The sequence below is a fragment of the Pristiophorus japonicus genome, chromosome 14 (genome assembly GCF_044704955.1).
Source record: "Pristiophorus japonicus isolate sPriJap1 chromosome 14, sPriJap1.hap1, whole genome shotgun sequence".
NCBI classification, from domain to species: domain Eukaryota; kingdom Metazoa; phylum Chordata; class Chondrichthyes; family Pristiophoridae; genus Pristiophorus; species Pristiophorus japonicus.
In genome coordinates this window covers 57,324,080-57,340,253 of record NC_091990.1, presented here as the reverse complement: position 1 = coordinate 57,340,253, position 16,174 = coordinate 57,324,080, and the positions used below count along the sequence as shown (strand labels likewise).

The 16,174-nt window shown below is 48.0% G+C and overlaps 1 long non-coding RNA gene across 4 annotated transcripts in view; it reads right to left on the bottom strand.

The window, feature by feature from the left end:
• LOC139279919 (uncharacterized) overlaps positions 1-15,744 on the bottom strand; it is a 74,974-nt gene extending 59,230 nt beyond the window's left edge. For all 4 annotated transcript variants that reach the window (XR_011596548.1, XR_011596549.1, XR_011596551.1 and 1 more), the window contains exons 1-2: positions 15,608-15,744; positions 7,288-7,359 (exon numbers count right to left, since the gene is read on the bottom strand). This is a non-coding gene — a long non-coding RNA (uncharacterized lncRNA). The remainder of the gene's footprint in view (positions 1-7,287; positions 7,360-15,607) is intronic.
• Between the last annotated feature and the right edge of the window lie 430 nt (positions 15,745-16,174).

Below are 16,174 nucleotides of genomic sequence, written 5' to 3'. Positions count from 1 at the left end.
GAGTTCTCAGGTGACTGAACAGTCCAATAAGGGAATTACAGTCTCTGTCACAGGTGGGACAGATAGTGGTTGAAGGAAAGGGTGGGTGGGACTGGTTTGCCGCATGCTCCTTCCGCTGCCTGCGTTTGGTTTCTGCATACTCTCGGCGACGAGACTCGAGGTGCTCAGCGCCCTCCCGGATGCTCTTCCTCCACTTTGGGTGGTCTTTGGCCAGGGACTCCCAGGTGCCGGTGGGGATTTCGCACTTTATCAGGGAGGCTTTGAGGGTATCCTTGTAATGTTTCCTCTGCCCACCTGGGGCTCGCTTGCCGTGTAGGAGTTCTGAGTAGAGCGCTTGCTTTGGGAGTCTCGTGTTGGGCATGTGGATGTTGTGGCCCACCCAACGGAGCTGGTCGAGTGTGGTCAGTGCTTCGCTGCTGGGGGTGTTGGCCTGAACGAGAACATTAATGTTGGTGCATCTGTCCTCCCAGGGGATTTGCGGGATCTTGCAGACGCAGTGCTGGTGATATTTCTCCAGTGACTTGAGGTGTCTACTGTACATGGTACGTGTCTCTGAGCCATACAGGAGGGCGGGTATCACTGTGGACCATAAGCTTGGTGCCAGACTTGAGACCCTGGTCTTCAAACACTCTCTTCCTCTGCCGACCAAAGGCTGTGCTGGCACACTGGAGGTGGTGTTGGACCTTGTTGTCGATGTCTGCCCTTGTTGATAGTCGGTTCCCAAGGTATGGAAAGTGGTCCATATTGTCCAAGGCCAAGCCATGGATTTTGATGACTGGGTGGGGCAGTGCTGTGAGGTGGGGTCAGGTTGGTGGAGGACCTTTATCTTACAGATGTTTAGTGTAAGGCCCATGCTCTCATATGCCTTGATGAAGATGTTGACGATGGCTTGCAGTTTGGCCTCTGAATGTGTGCAGATGCAAGCGCCATCCATGTACCGTAATTCGATGACAGAGGATGGGACGACCTTGGATCTAGCCTGGAGGTGACGAAGGTTGAACAGGTTCCCATTGGTTCTATAGTTTATTTCCACTCCAGCGGAGAGCTTGTTGAGAGTGAGATGGAGCATTGCAGTGAGGAAGATTGAGAAAAGCATTGGTGCGATGACGCAGCCCTGCTTGACTCCGGTCCGGACGTGGATTGGGTCTATGATGGATCCGTTGGTCAGGATCACGGCTTGCATGTCGTCGTGGAGCAGGCGGAGGATGGTGACAAACTTTTGGGATCAGCCGAAACGGAGGAGGACGCTCCATAGTCCCTCGTGGTTAACAGTGTCAAAGGCCTTTGTGAGGTTAAAGAAGGCCGTGTACAAGGGTTGGTGCTGTTCCCTGCATTTCTCTTGTAGTTGATGCGTGGTGAAGATCATGTGCACCATTGAGTGGATTGCTAGAACACTTCAGAGGATATTAAAAGTCAACTACAGTGTGGACTGGAGTGGTGTGTAGGCCTGAATGGCTGAGGATGGCTTGCTTCTCCAAAAGACATCAAGGAGCCAGATCGGTTTTTGTAACAATCTGACACTTTCACTAATCATCTTTAATTAAATTCAAATTTAACAACTTGCTGTGGTGGGATTTGAACTGATCAATCCAGTACCTTCACAAGTCCAGTACCGTCAACAGTTCATTACCATTGACAGTACATACTACAACAACAATAACTTCTATTTATATAGCATCTTTAACGTAGTAAAATGTCCCAAGGCGCTTCACAGAAGTGGTATAAGAAAAAACAAGTAGATTTGACAGAGCCACATAAGGAGAAATTACAGCAGATGACCAAAAGCTTGGTCAAAGAGGTAGGTTTTAAGGAGTGTCTTAAAGGAGGAAAGAGGTAGAGAAGTGGAGAGGTTTAGGAAGGGAATTCCAGAGCTTGGGGCCTTGGCAACAGAAGACACGGCCACCAATGGTTGAGCAATTATAATCAGGGATGCTCAAGAGGGCAGAATTAGAGGAGCGCAGACATCTCAGGGGGTTATGGGCTGGAGGAGGTTACAGAGACAGGGAGGGACGAGGCCATGGAGGGATTTGAAAACAAGGATGAGAATTTCCAAATCGAGACGTTGCTTAACCGGGAGCCAATGTAGGTCAGCGGGCACAGGGGTGGTGGATGAGCGGACTTGGTGTGTTAGGACACGGGCTGCTGAGTTTTGGATCACCTCTAGTTTATGGAGGATAGAATGTGGGAGGCCAACCAGGAGTGCGTTGGAATAGTCAAGCCTAGAGATAACAGAGACATGGATGAGGGCTTCAGCAGCAGATGAGGCGGAGACAGGCGCTGTTACGGAGGTGGAAACAGGCGGTCTTAGTTATGCCGTGGATATGTGGTCGGTAGCTCATTTCAAGGTCACATAAGACACCAAGGTTGCGAACAGTCCGGTTCAGCCTCAGACAGAAGTTGGGGAGAGGCATGGAGTCAGTGGCTAGGGAACGGAATTTGTGGCAGGGACCGAAAACAATGGCTTGTGTCTTCCCAATATTCAATTGGAGAAAATTTCTGCTCATTCAGAACTGGATGTTGGACAAGCAGTCTGACAATTTAGAGACCGTGGAGGGGTCGAGAGAAGTGGTGGTGAGGTAGAGCTGGGTGTCGTCAGCGTACACATGGAAACTGATGCCATGTTTTCAGATGATGTCGCCAAGGGGCAACATGTAGATGAGAAATGGGAGAGGGCCAAGGATAGATCCTTGGGGAACACCAGAGGTAACGATGCGGGGACGGGAAGAGAAGCTGTTGCAGGTGATTCGCTGGCTATGATTAGATAGATAATAATGGAAACAGGCGAGTGCAGTCCCACCCAGCTGGACGGTGGTGGAGAGGCGTAGGAAGAGGATTGAGTGGTCAACCCTGTCAAAGGCTGCAGACAGGTCGAGAAGGTCCATTGCCATCAGCAGTCCGATACTATCACCACTTGACTACTGTCCCATATCTCTGGTAATACTCTATTATAGCAGATTGGAGTGGATGGTGTTGTGAAAAGATGCTGGGTGTTCTAGTAGAATGAGATTAAATGGTTGAAGGACGTTCTTTATTCAAACATAAAACCAACTGCTCCACTGAGCTTGTTCTATCCAGTCATGTTGCAACTAAGCATCATAAACTTCTTTCGGATGAGACATTAAACTGAGGGCCCACCTGCTCTCTCAGGTGGATGTAAAAGATTCCCTGGCACTATTTTGAAGAAGAGCAGGTGAGTTCTCCCCGGTGTCCTGGCCAATATTTATCCCTCAACCAACATCACTAAAACCGATTATCTGGTCATTTATCACATTGCTCTCTGTGGGAGCTTGCTTTGCACAAATTCTTTGCTGCATTTCCTACATTGTAACAGAACTTCATTGGCTGTAAATCGCTTTGGGACGTCCTGAGGTCGTGAAAGGCACTATAGAAATGCAAGTTCTTTCTTTCATTCTAATCTGTTCCAACAGTAAATACGTTGCTGCAAGCAGTTTCTTCTCCCCAGTGAAACTAGGGCTCTGTCCCTTCTCCTCTCCCATTCATCATCTACATCGGGTCAAGCTTCCATCATAGGTATAACCAGCTATTGGCTATTCCCAACTCTATCTCGCTACCCAAATCTATCGTTACCATTGACCCTGGGCTGTTGCTGTACTATTTGACTGCCTGCCCAACATCAAGCAGGGGAGTTCAAAACTAGGAGTTATAAATATAAGACGGTCACTAATAAATCCAAGAAGGAATTCAGGAGAAACTTCTTTACCCAGAGATTGGTTAGAATGTGGAACTCGCTACCACAAGGAGTAGTTGAGGTGAATAGAATAGCTGCACTTAAGGGGAAACTGGATAAGTACATGAGGGAGAAAGGAATACAATGATATGTTGATAGGGTTAGATGAAATAGGGTGCGAGGAGGCTTCGGTGGAACATGAACACCATCCTGGACCTGTTGGGCCAATTGGCCAGTTTCTTTGCTGTAATTTCTGTATAATTCTATGTAAATCCTGGACAATCAAAATTTCCAACAGCTCAATATCAGCAAGGCTGAAGCCACCCCTTCAACTCTCACCAGCACCCACGTGCCACTGCCTGCAACTCCAACAGCCTCCTTGGCTGCCCTCTCGGGCTTAATCTAGGAGGTGCAGAACCTCAGTTCAACCCAGAGCTAATTGTCTTACCTCATACCCGGTCCACCTCCTGGATAGCCTGGTTGTGCTTCGGCACTACTTTCTGCTCGTGTCCGAACCTCACACCTGCTTCGGAAACCCAAATCCGCACCAACATCAATCTGAGGATGGACTTCGCAAGTTCTCTTCTCAGTGCCCAACCCCTTTCCAACCTTCACAAATACCAGCCCAGGCTCTCCCGTACAACGTCCCACCCTCACCCAGCTCCGCTGGCTTCCTGAGCCTCCGGAAATTGGCTTCAAGATTCTGAAGGACCATTTGAGCTGGTGGAAGTGTGAGATGAGGGTGGAGTGCAGGGAGATCTGCCCAAAACCTTCACCCACCACTGACCCTATCCAAAATCCCGAGTGTAATGTATTTGCTTCATGGGTTCTTTGCTTAACGATTCATAGCAACACATTGCTATTGAGAACTAGTTGGTTTATTAGCAAAAGGTTCAATAATCACACTACACATTATCAGTTCATCCACCAGACTCACAACCACCTGCCTCATCGTGGATCCCTCAAACCCAACTAGCTGGAGTTTTATTGAGCCTTGTGAACATCACGTGACTGGCTAAGCCACTTCCAACTCAACAGCTCTACAACTATTTTAGTTGATAACATTAATACAAGTGCCCCCTGATTAAAGCGGCGGGGGGGGGCGGGGGACACTAAAACCGACACAATTAAACAAATTAAACTTTGGACAGTAAACTTAAATCAAATTAAAATTTGGTTGTCGGGGGTGATGATGCACTCCAGTCCCTCCGGTGCCCACCTCTCGCGGAAGGCCGCGAGCATACCGGTGGACACCGCGTGCTCCATCTCCAGGAACACCCTGGTTTGGATGTACGCACGGAAGAGAGGCAGGCAGTCGGACTGAACGACCCCCTCGACTGCCCGCTGCCTGGACCGGTTAATGGCTGCCTTGGCTGTGCCCAGGAGCAGTCAACAGCTCAACAAACCTGTGAACATACTCACAAGTGCATACATAACACCGGGCATGGGGTCACCTCCACTGAAGCAGGTCAATTGAATATCATTTGCTTCTTCTTTGGGGTCCCGACCTTCTCCCTGCCCCTCGCCCCTCTCTCAGGTGGTAACTGTGAATCAAAGCAAGCACTGCATACCCTAATGGTTGCACGAGTTAAACACCGGTGAGGGGCCACGAGGGCCTAATTAGGAAAGTGACATTAGAACATGAAACTAATTTTGGATCAACTGATATTTACATTGGATGCCGTAGCCAGACAAAATATTGTTAAATTGTATCCAAATTAATAAAATTTGATCTCCTGGAGCTGAATTGCCCATCACATCACAGGGCTTGTCCTGTATTTACTTTCCTGTACACATTGTCCTGCTCACGTGCCATCCTGCATGCACTCTTCCTCCCCCGCACAGGCGCCCACCCCAGCCGCTCTCCCCAATATTACAACAGTGATGACACTTCAGAAGTACTTCATTGGCTGTAAGCGCTTTGGGACGCTATATAAATGCAAGTCTTGCTTTCTTTTCTCCCCCGTATGTGCTCTCCTTCCCGTGTTGCACGCTTTCCTTCGCACACACGACTCTCCCTCTCGCACACTCGTGCTCTTCCTCTCGCACACACGCGCTCTCCCTCTCGCCGACACGCGTACACGCGCTCGCCCTCTCATGCACACGCACACACGCACTCTTCCTCTCACGCACTCGCGCACACACACTCTCCCTCTCGCTCACACGTGCTCTCCGTCTCGCACATACGCGCCCTCCCTTTCGCACTCACGCGCCCTCTCTCTCGCACACATGAGCCTGCCCTCTCGCGCATACACCCTCTCCGTCTCACACACATGCTCTCATCGCGCATATGCTGTCTTTCCCCCTCCTGCGCTCTCCCTCCCGTGCGCACACCCCACTGTACATCCTCTTTTTCCTGTTCACATTCTGGCCCTAAAAATCCCTGGGCCTTCCAGCAACTTACTGCCATGACTCTGGAGAGAGAGTGTAGTGGTAGTTCCACTAAATAGCCAAGTAATTTCTGGGGGGGAAATCATATCGGAGGCAGAACCTCTGTCCACCCCAAAAGTGGTCTTCTGCATCAGAGTGAGCAGGGCTGGGCTGGAAAGGCTCTACATTGGGAGCTCCCTCTTCCTTTGCCCACCGGTCTCCTGCAGGGCGCATGTCCTGAATGGAATAGTATTATGGCCATCAGGAGCTCAAACCAGGGGTGATGTTCGGGCTGTGCAACCCACACAACTGCATAGTCCCCGAGTGGATCCACTCCCTAAACCGAGCCGGGCCCCTGCAACGCAAACACTGCCCCTGAACGTAGGAGGAAGAAGCGAGAATGTTTTGGTGATGCCCCAACCAAAGCAGAGGGAGGCAGGGAAGATTGTGAAGGAGGAGAGGGTAGAGGCTAAAGGTGGGAGAGGGACTGCCTATCAGGCAAGTGTTGCTAGATTAGATTGGTAACCAATCCCGAGTATCTCAGAAACATTAAACTCTTATCTCCTACCCCTGCTTCACCAGGACATCCACGGTTTGGAGTGGGAGGGTGGAAGTAACTGACTCCACAGTGGTTGCCTGTGTAATTTGGGCTGGGATACCGGTGCCCTCTTGGCTCCAGCCTTTGGCCACATCTAGTGCTCAGCAACCAAGAGGAGGGAGGTTAAACTGCTGTGAATGAGTTGAGTTAAGTCCGCTTAATTTTGGACCAGTGTGTATGCAGTTGAACTGGTTTCCTCACAACAGAGGGGTCGCCGCATGCCCAACGGGGCCGGGAACACAGGTGGGACCAATACCCGTTTCCGCTGTCTGGGGGCAATTTCTGGTTGGTCAGCCCATCCGCCTGCCCCGGTCAGAAAGGCCTTACTGCCCAATTACCGCCTCTTGGGCGGTAATGGACCTTGAAGTGGAGGGTGCAATTTCAGCCCCTTATTATTTGAACTTTGTACTTAGAGAATCCAACAGTAAACCATACTGACTGAGAGCCCGAATGTGTGTTAGCTCCAATTCTCCAGTGCAAAGCTCCATTCACCTTCCTGCAGCTTGTTTTCCTACAAGATTCATTGAGAGAGGCCATTTTTTAAGACTGTTTACGATTCCTGGTATCAGAACCTACAAAGCCTTCCCTCCTCGTTACCTTTCGTTTCTCCTCTTCCGCCCCCTTTCCTTACCTTCTTGGATCAGCCGGGCCCTCTGCTGGTAGCCAGTGCTTCCACCGCACAATACCCTTCCTGTGCTAAGGTCTGTAGGAACACAAAAGAACGTAAGACCATATAAGAACATAAGAATTAGGAGCAGGAGGAGGCCTTTCGGCCCCTCAAGCCTGCTCCGCCATTCAATAAGATCACGGCTGATCTTCTGCCTCAACTTCACTTTCCTGCACTATCCCCATATCTCCATAACCCCATATGATTTCCTTAATATCCAAAAATCTATCGATCTTTGTCTTGAATATACTCAAAGACTGAGCCTCCACAGCCTTCTGGGATAGAGAATTCCAAAGATTCACCACCCTGTGAGTGAAGAAGTTTCTCCTCATCTCAGTCCTAAATGGCCGACCCCTTATCTTGAGACAGTGACCCCTGGTTCTAGACTCCCCAGCCCTGCATCTATCCTGTCAAGCCCCGTAAGAATTTTTATATTTCAATGAGATCACCTCTCATTCTTCTAAACTCTAGAGAATATAGGCCTAGTCTGCTCAATCTCTCCTCATAGGACAATCCCCCGAACCCAGGAATGGGTTCAAACCCCACTCCAGAGACTTGAACACAGAATCTAGTCTGACACTCCAGTGCAGTACTGAGGGAGTGCTGCACTGTGAGCGGTGACGTATTTCAGATGGGATATTAAACTGAGAACCCATCTGCTCTCTCAGGTGGACGTAAAATGTCACATGGCACTATTTCGAAGAAGAGCAGCAGAGGGATGCCCTGGCCGATATTTTTGGCCCTCAACCAACATCACTAAAACAGATTATCTGGTCATGATCACATTGATGTTTGTGGGAGCTTGCTGTGCACAAATTATCCTCTACGTTTCCTATATTGCAACAGCGACTACACTTCAAAAAGCATTTCTTTGTTGGTAAAGTGCTTTGGGTCGTCCTGAGACAAGAATGAAAGAAAGACTTGCATTTATATAGCACCTTTCACAACCACCGGACCTCCCAAAGTGCTTTACAGCCATTGAAGTACTTTTTGGAGTATAGTCATTGTTGTAATGTAGGAAGCATGGCAGCCAATTTGCGAATAGCAAGCTCCCACAAACAGCAATGTGATAATGACCAGATAATGTTTTTTTTTGTGATATTGATTGAGGGATAAATATTGCCCATGACACCAGGGATAACTTCCCTGCTCTTCTTCGAAATAGTGCCATGGGATTTTTTAAGTCCACCTGAGAGAGCAGACGGGGCCTCAGTTTAACATCTTATCCATCAGTGCGGCACTCCCTCAGCACTGCACTGGAGTGTCAGCCTAGATTTTTGTGTTCAAGTCTGTGAAGTGGGACTTGAACCCACAATCTTCTGACTTAAAAGCAAGGGTGTTACCCACTGAGCCACGGCTGACATCGCATTGTGAAAAGCACTAAATAAATGAACGTTCTTTCTAAGAGCTAAGCTGCGGGTTGGAAACAGTCAAGTCTTAGGGACCCCAAGAGTGCACAGAGCTCCTGCAACTTAAGCAGCTAAGACCATGCAACACAGAGTGCACTGATAACCTTCCTGCTGTTTGTCCAGCTCAGATCACTTTACTATCAAGACATTGATTGGCAGAGCTACTTTTCTTCTTAGGCGGTCCCTTGAATCAAGGATGACCCGCTTCCATGCCAAAGAGGGATGAGTTCGATGAGTTCACAGGTGTTTCAATGAAGGACCTAATATTCCAAGTCCTGAACTGCATATTGAAGGGTGGAAGATACCTGTGCGTGGATTTTTTTTAACGTGTGGTGGCAGTTGCACACCAGCCACCACACGGGCTTGACAGAGCTTGGTCTTGGTCCAGTGGCAAGGGTTAACCAAGATGACTGGAGACCTGCGCAGCTCCTAGAGCTGAATGGGAAGAATCCCAGCTCCTAGTGATAGGTCCAGCCCTTCAAGTTACTAAGCCGTGGGTCTAGCTGGCTATTAATCAGCTGTACCCTGTGGACCTGACCAGCTCAGATATAGATTACCAAACTGATCACAGAAGATCTACGCAGTTTCAATTTTCCAACACCAGGTATGTCACTTTTGGGGCCAACTCGATACCAAAGAGCTCCTGCGTACTTTGTATTCTGGGTTGGTCATTGGAGAACGGGCAGCGGGTATCAGGACCTTCCCACATGTGACATGGTGGACAGAACAACTCACCCTGAAATAGGTAAGTGCATTGTTACCATCCTCCTGCCCACAGAATGGACACAGACCATTTCACACACAACAATGGTTCCACCAGTTGGAGGGGCAGAGCTTCAGCAGCAGTATCTTTCCACTCTGCAACCCAATCTGTGTAGACACTGAACTCTGGATGTGTGAGTGAATGTTCTCAAACCTGACCTGCAGAGCTGGTCTCCAGTCGTCTTGGTTAATCCTTGCCACTGGACCAAGGCCTAGCTTTGTCAATCCACGCACAGGCATCTTCCACCCTATACTATGTAGTTCAGGACCTGGAATAGTAGGTCCTTCATTGAAACATCTGTGAACGCATCCTTTTTTGGCATGGAAGCAAGTCATCCTCGTTTCGAGGGACCGCCTATTATGATGATGATGATGACCTGACCTCCAGGAAGTAAGTGCCTTCCAGCACATGGCATCCCAAGGCTCAAAAGTTTCCTCATCAGCATCTTACAAAGACAGCTCGCCACACACCAACCACCTTGGGTGTTGTGAGCCTTGGCTCGGTTGGTAATACTCTTGCTTTGAGTCAGAAGGTTGTGGATTCAAGCTCCACTCTCGAGACTTAAATACATAGACTGTGCTGACACTGCAGCGCTGTACTGAGGGACTGCCGCACGGTCAGAGGTGCCATCTTTTGGATGAAATGTCAAGCCAAAGCCTTGTCTACCACATCCTCAAATAGATGTGACAATTCCGATGGCACTATTTGAAGAAGAGCAGGGGAGTTCTCCTGGTGTCCCACCCACCATTTATCCCTCAACCAACACCGTCATAAATATATCAGGTCATTTATCTCATAGCTGTTCACATATTTGTCTGCTGTGCTCGCCTACGTTGCAACAGTAATCTACACCTCAAAGATAACTCATTGGCTGTAAAGCAACTTGCCATGACCAGAGGATAAAAGGCACAATGTAAATGTAAATTCTTCCCTCCCTTGTTCCCTCCGCCCTTCCCTCCCCATGTTTCTAGACATCAGCGTCCAGTGGAATGCACAGAGAACATTGATCACTAATTGCAGTGGGCATTGATAAAAATCATCATCCTCATAGGCAGAGCCTTGAAATCGAGGAAGACTTGCTTCCACTCTAAAAATGAGTTCTCGGGTGACTGAACAGTCCAATACGGGAATTACAGTCTCTGTCACAGACGGGACAGATAGTGGTTGAAGGAAAGGGTGGGCGGGACAGGTTTGCCGCACGCTCCTTCCGCTGCCTGCGCTTGATTTCTGCATGCTCTCGGCGACAAGACTCGAGGTGCTCAGCGCCCTCCCGGATGCTCTTCCTCTACTTAGGGCGATCTTTGGCCAGGGATTCCCAGGTGTCGGTGGGGATGTTGCACTTTATCAAGGAGGCTTTGAGGGTGTCCTTGAAACGTGATAAAAAATACATGCCTGCTGTCAGCCTGACCGTGCCTTTTACCCTTTCTTAATACAGTCCTGGAAGACTAAGGCCACGCTGAAGCTGGGATCCACCACAATCTGAGATGAATTAATCGGTGGGACAGTTGCCTCCTGTACTGGCCAATCAATAGCTTTGAGTTCCTTCTTGAACCGTGTAAAGCACTTGGTTACCCCATTGCTCCAGATGGTTAGTAGAGAGAACTGCTGTCTCATACACTCCCAGGGCAGGTACAGAATGGGGTTAGATAATAACAACAACTTACATTTATATAAAGCCTTTAACTTAAAAAAATGTCCCAAGGTGTTTCACAGGAGAGTGATCAAACAAACTTTGACACTGAGATGCATAAGGTGATATTAGGATAGATGACCAAAAAGCTTGTTCAAAGAGTTGCGTTTTACTGAGCATCTTAAAGGAGGAGAGAAAGCTAGAGAAGCACAGAGGCTTAGGGAGGGAATTCCAGAGCTTAGGGCCCAGGCAGATGAAGGCACGGCCACCACTGGTGGACCGAAAAAAATCAGGGATCCACAAGAGGCCAGAATTGGAGGAGTGCAGAAATGACGACAACAACAACAACAACAACAACAACTTCCGTTTATAGAAGAACATAAGAACATGAGAAATAGGAGGAGGAGTAGGCCATTTGGCCTCTCAAGCCTGCTCCGCCATTCAATAAGATCATGGCTGATCTTCTACCTCTACATTCCCACACTATCCCCATATTCCTTAATTTCTTTAGTATCCAAAAATCTGTCGATCTCTGTCTCGAATATATTTAACAACAGCCCTCGGGTAGAGAATCCCAAAGATTCACAACCTTTTGAGTGAAGAAATTTCTCCTCATCTCACTGTTAAATGGTTGACCCCTTATTCTGAGACTGTGACCCCTTGTTCTAGGCTCCCCAGCTAGGGGAAACATCCTCCCAGCATCTACCCTGTCAAGCCCTGCAAGAATTATGGATATTTCAATGAGATCACCTCTCATTCTTCTAAACTTAACACAGTAAAATGGCCCAAGATGCTTCACAGGAGCATAATGAAAGAAAATTTGACACTGAGCCACAAAAGGAGCTATTTGGATAATCAAAAGCTTGGTCAAAGAGGTAGGTTTTAAGGCACATCTTAAAGGAGGAAAGAGAGGTAGAGGGGCGGAGAGCTTTAGGGAGGGAGTTCCAGAGCTTGGGGCCTCAGCAGCTGAAGGCACGGCCACCAATGGTAGAGCGATTAAAATTAGATATACGCAAGAGGCCAGAGTTGGAGGAGTGCAGATATTTTGGAAGGTTGTAGGGCTGGAGGAGATTATATAGATGAGGAGTAAGGACATGGAGGGTTTTAAAAACAAAGATGAGAATTTTAAAATCAAAGCTCATCTTGGGGTCAAATACAACACCAAGCTTGCGAACAGTCTGCTTCAGCCTCAGACAGTTGCTAGGGAGAGGGATGGAGTCGGTGGCTAGGGAATGGAATTTGGGGCCGTATTTAATTGGAGGAAATTTATGCTGATCCAGTACTGGATATCGGAGAAGCATCCTGACACTTTGAAGACAGTGGAGGGATTGAGAGAGGTGTTTATGAGGTCAAGCTGGCTGTCATCATCATGCATGTGGAACTTAATATTGGCCTGGAAATCCCGGCCTCTCCAGTTCCGTACGGAGTGTGTATGGACCCGGGAAGGCATCGGAAAAGCTGGTTTTCAGTGCACAATGCGCATGTGCTGAAAACCGGCTTTTCCGATCTGTCAAGTTCCTGGCTTGACAGATCTCGCACATATCGGGAGCGAGGACATTTGCAAGGGAAAAATTGCGGTATTTACCCATATCTTGCCCAGCAAATGTCCTCAAAACTCTTGCGCCTGATAAAAACAGGCACATAGCCTACTGTTACAGGCGTAAGAGTTTTAAAATACACAAAAACATTGTAAAATAAAATTTTAAAAACACCTTTTATTGTTAAAAACCCTCCCCATATGGTAAGTTTATTTTAAACCATAATTAAAAAAACTTTTTTAAAAATCAGAAAAAGATATATTTTTTAAATACATAAATAACTTTAATTTAAATTAATAAAAATATGTTGTGCATTTTTTCTATCTTTTATTATTAGTTATTAGTGTTTGGGGGGGGCTTCTCATTCATAATAATGGGAACTCCAACTTACGGAATTCCTATTATTATGAATGAGAATATACTATACCTGATTGGCTGCCCAGAGCCATGTGACTCCAACTCTAGACCTGCGCACGTCCTGATGTGCACGCACTGCGACGCGCAGTCAGGGGAGGCCTCAGGACCGGGATCTCGCGTGGGCACAGCAGCTTCAGGTAGGTGCGCATCTTTTCTCTAAAATCCATTCGAACGCCCGCGGGAAGGAGAAACCGGGATTTCTGGGCCGTTGTGTTTTTGGACATTGTCATCAAGGGGCAGCATGTAGATGAGAAATAGGAGGGTTGTAGGGCTAGAGAAAGTTACAGAGAGAGGGAAGGGTGAGGTCTTGGAGGAATTTTAAAACAAGGGTAAGAATTTTTAAATGAGGCGTTGCCGGACCGGGAGCCAGTGTAGATCAGCGAGCACAGGGGTGATGGGTGAAAGGGACCTGATGCGAGTTAGGATACAGGCAGCAGAGTTATGGATGAGCTCAAGTTTACAAAGCGTGCAAGATAGGAGGCTGGCCAGTAGAGCTTTGGAATAGTCATGTCTGGGGGTAACAAAGGCATGCTGAGGGTTTCTGCAGCAGATGAGCTAAGGCAAGGGCAGAGTCGGCGATGTTACGGAAGTGGAAGTAGGCGATCTTGGTGACGGAGAGTATATGGGTGGGAATCTCAGCTCAGGATCAAATAAAACGCCAAGATTGCGAATGGTCTTGTTCAGCCCCAGATAGTGACCAGGGATGGAGGCGGTGGCTAGGCATCAGAGTTTGTGGCGGGGACCGAGGACAATGACTTCAGTCTTCGACATTTAATCGGAGGAAATTTCTGCTCATCCAGGACAAGCAGCGGGACAAATCCTAGGCAGAAGAGGGGTTAAGAGAGGTGGTGGTGAGATAGAGCTGGGTGTCATCAGTGTACACGTGGAAACTGATGTGTTTTCGGATGATGTTGCCAAGGGGCAACATGTAAATGAGAAAAAGGAAGGGGCCAAGGATAGATCCTTGGGGATACAGAGTAAAGCTCCCTCTACACTGTCCCATCAAACACTCCCAGGGCAGGTACAGCACGGGGTTAGATACAGAGTAAAGCTCCCTCTACACTGTCCCATCAAACACTCCCAGGGCAGGTACAGCACGGGGTTAGATACAGAGTAAAGCTCCCTCTACACTGTCCATCAAACACTCCCAGGACAGGTACAGCATGGGTTAGATACAGAGTAAAGCTCCCTCTACACTGTCCCATCAAACACTCCCAGGGCAGGTACAACACGGGGTTAGATACAGAGTAGAGCTCCCTCTACACTGTCCCATCAAACACTCCCAGGGCAGGTACAGCACGGGGTTAGATACAGAGTAAAGCTCCCTCTACACTGTCCATCAAACACTCCCAGGACAGGTACAACACGGGGTTAGATACAGAGTAAAGCTCCCTCTACACTGTCCCATCAAACACTCTCAGGGCAGGTACAACACGGGGTTAGATACAGAGTAAAGCTCCCTCTACACTGTCCCATCAAACACTCTCAGGGCAGGTACAACACGGGGTTAGATACAGAGTAAAGCTCCCTCTACACTGTCCCATCAAACGCTCCCAGGGCAGGTACAACACGGAGTTAGATACAGAGTAAAGCTCCCCCTACACTGTCCCATCAAACACTCCCAGGGCAGGTACAGCACGGGGTTAGATACAGAGTAAAGCTCCCTCTACACTGTCCCATCAAACACTCCCAGGGCAGGTACAACACGGGGTTAGATACAGAGTAAAGCTCCCCCGACACTGTCCCATCAAACACTCCCAGGGCAGGTACAGCATTGGATTAGGTACAGAGTAACGCTCCCTCTGCACTGGCCCTACATTAAAGAGCGCCTCCTACTACACTAGAGTGACTTTTTAAATTTCCGACACAAGCCATTCTGCAGAAGTTTTGAACAATATTCACAATTTTGAACCAGTGAAAGGTTGTTTTTTGCTGTGAGCCCATGTCCCTGGAGGAAAGGGGATTGAGACCAATCTCATTTCATAGGGGCTATTCTAACTTGCACACAGTTGAGCCTTTCATCTCATCACTCTGGGTTGGTCTGGAACTCAGTACACAGAGGTGAAAGCTGGCCCAATGCACCACCAGGCCACAGGGAGCAAAAATAACAAAGGGTTATTTACATGGGTTATTATTCTATTGTATCAAATTACAAATGATCCGACATCTAATAAATGACATGTTTTGGAAGGTGGCAGATACACCGTCTCCTTTATAAGAAGCTACGAGAGCACAAGTGAGTTATTACGCAGTCTCTCTTTCTCCCCTCTTTGCTCTCACTGTCTATCAATAGGGCAATCTGTCAGCATGGGTTATACAGTGTCATAAACTCCGCGCTGGGCTATAAGGTGTAAGGCAATCCATTGGGACAAGTTTGGATGGTAATCATAAACCAGTTCAGTCGTTTAGAAAGTCACCAGGGCTTTGAGGTCGTGTTACAGTTTCGCAACATTTAATGCAGCCAAACGCAGTTTGTTGAAACAACTCTTTTCTGCGTGAAAATTATCTAAAAAACAAAACTACTTACTGTGACTCCCAGGGGAGATTAATGACTGTTACACTGAGATCAGATCATAGGAAGGACAATCATTGCCTTTATGATGTAAATAACTGAAATCAGACAGCATCAAGTGACACAAGCATGAAATAAGATGGGAGACTTCCTAGTTGTGTACACGGAAATGACTGGCAAACTGAGCCAGGAGAAATGTAACCCAAAATGGATTCCCAAACCTGCATGGACCAGCATGAGTACAGCAACTGTGAATAGCTCCCGCAGGGTCCGAATGCCCGTCATGTGAGCTGTAACAAATTGAGTATGAACACAACATTGCTCATCCCGAGTGTTGAAGGAATTTCTTTCGTTTTTTTTAATCTTTGAGGGTAAGTCCAAATTTCCTCAGTGTTTGTCCTCTCATCTCTCCAGGAGCCGCACTCCAATTGTGCCTGGTACAAATCCCCAGGGACATTGTCATTGCCACTAGCCAGCCATTCGCGCTCTTCACGGGCATCAGGCCTGTGTCAACGCTGATCTAACTCAACTGCTCGGAGGTACAAGAGAAGACGAGAAGCAATGCTCTCTCCGGCTTTTCCT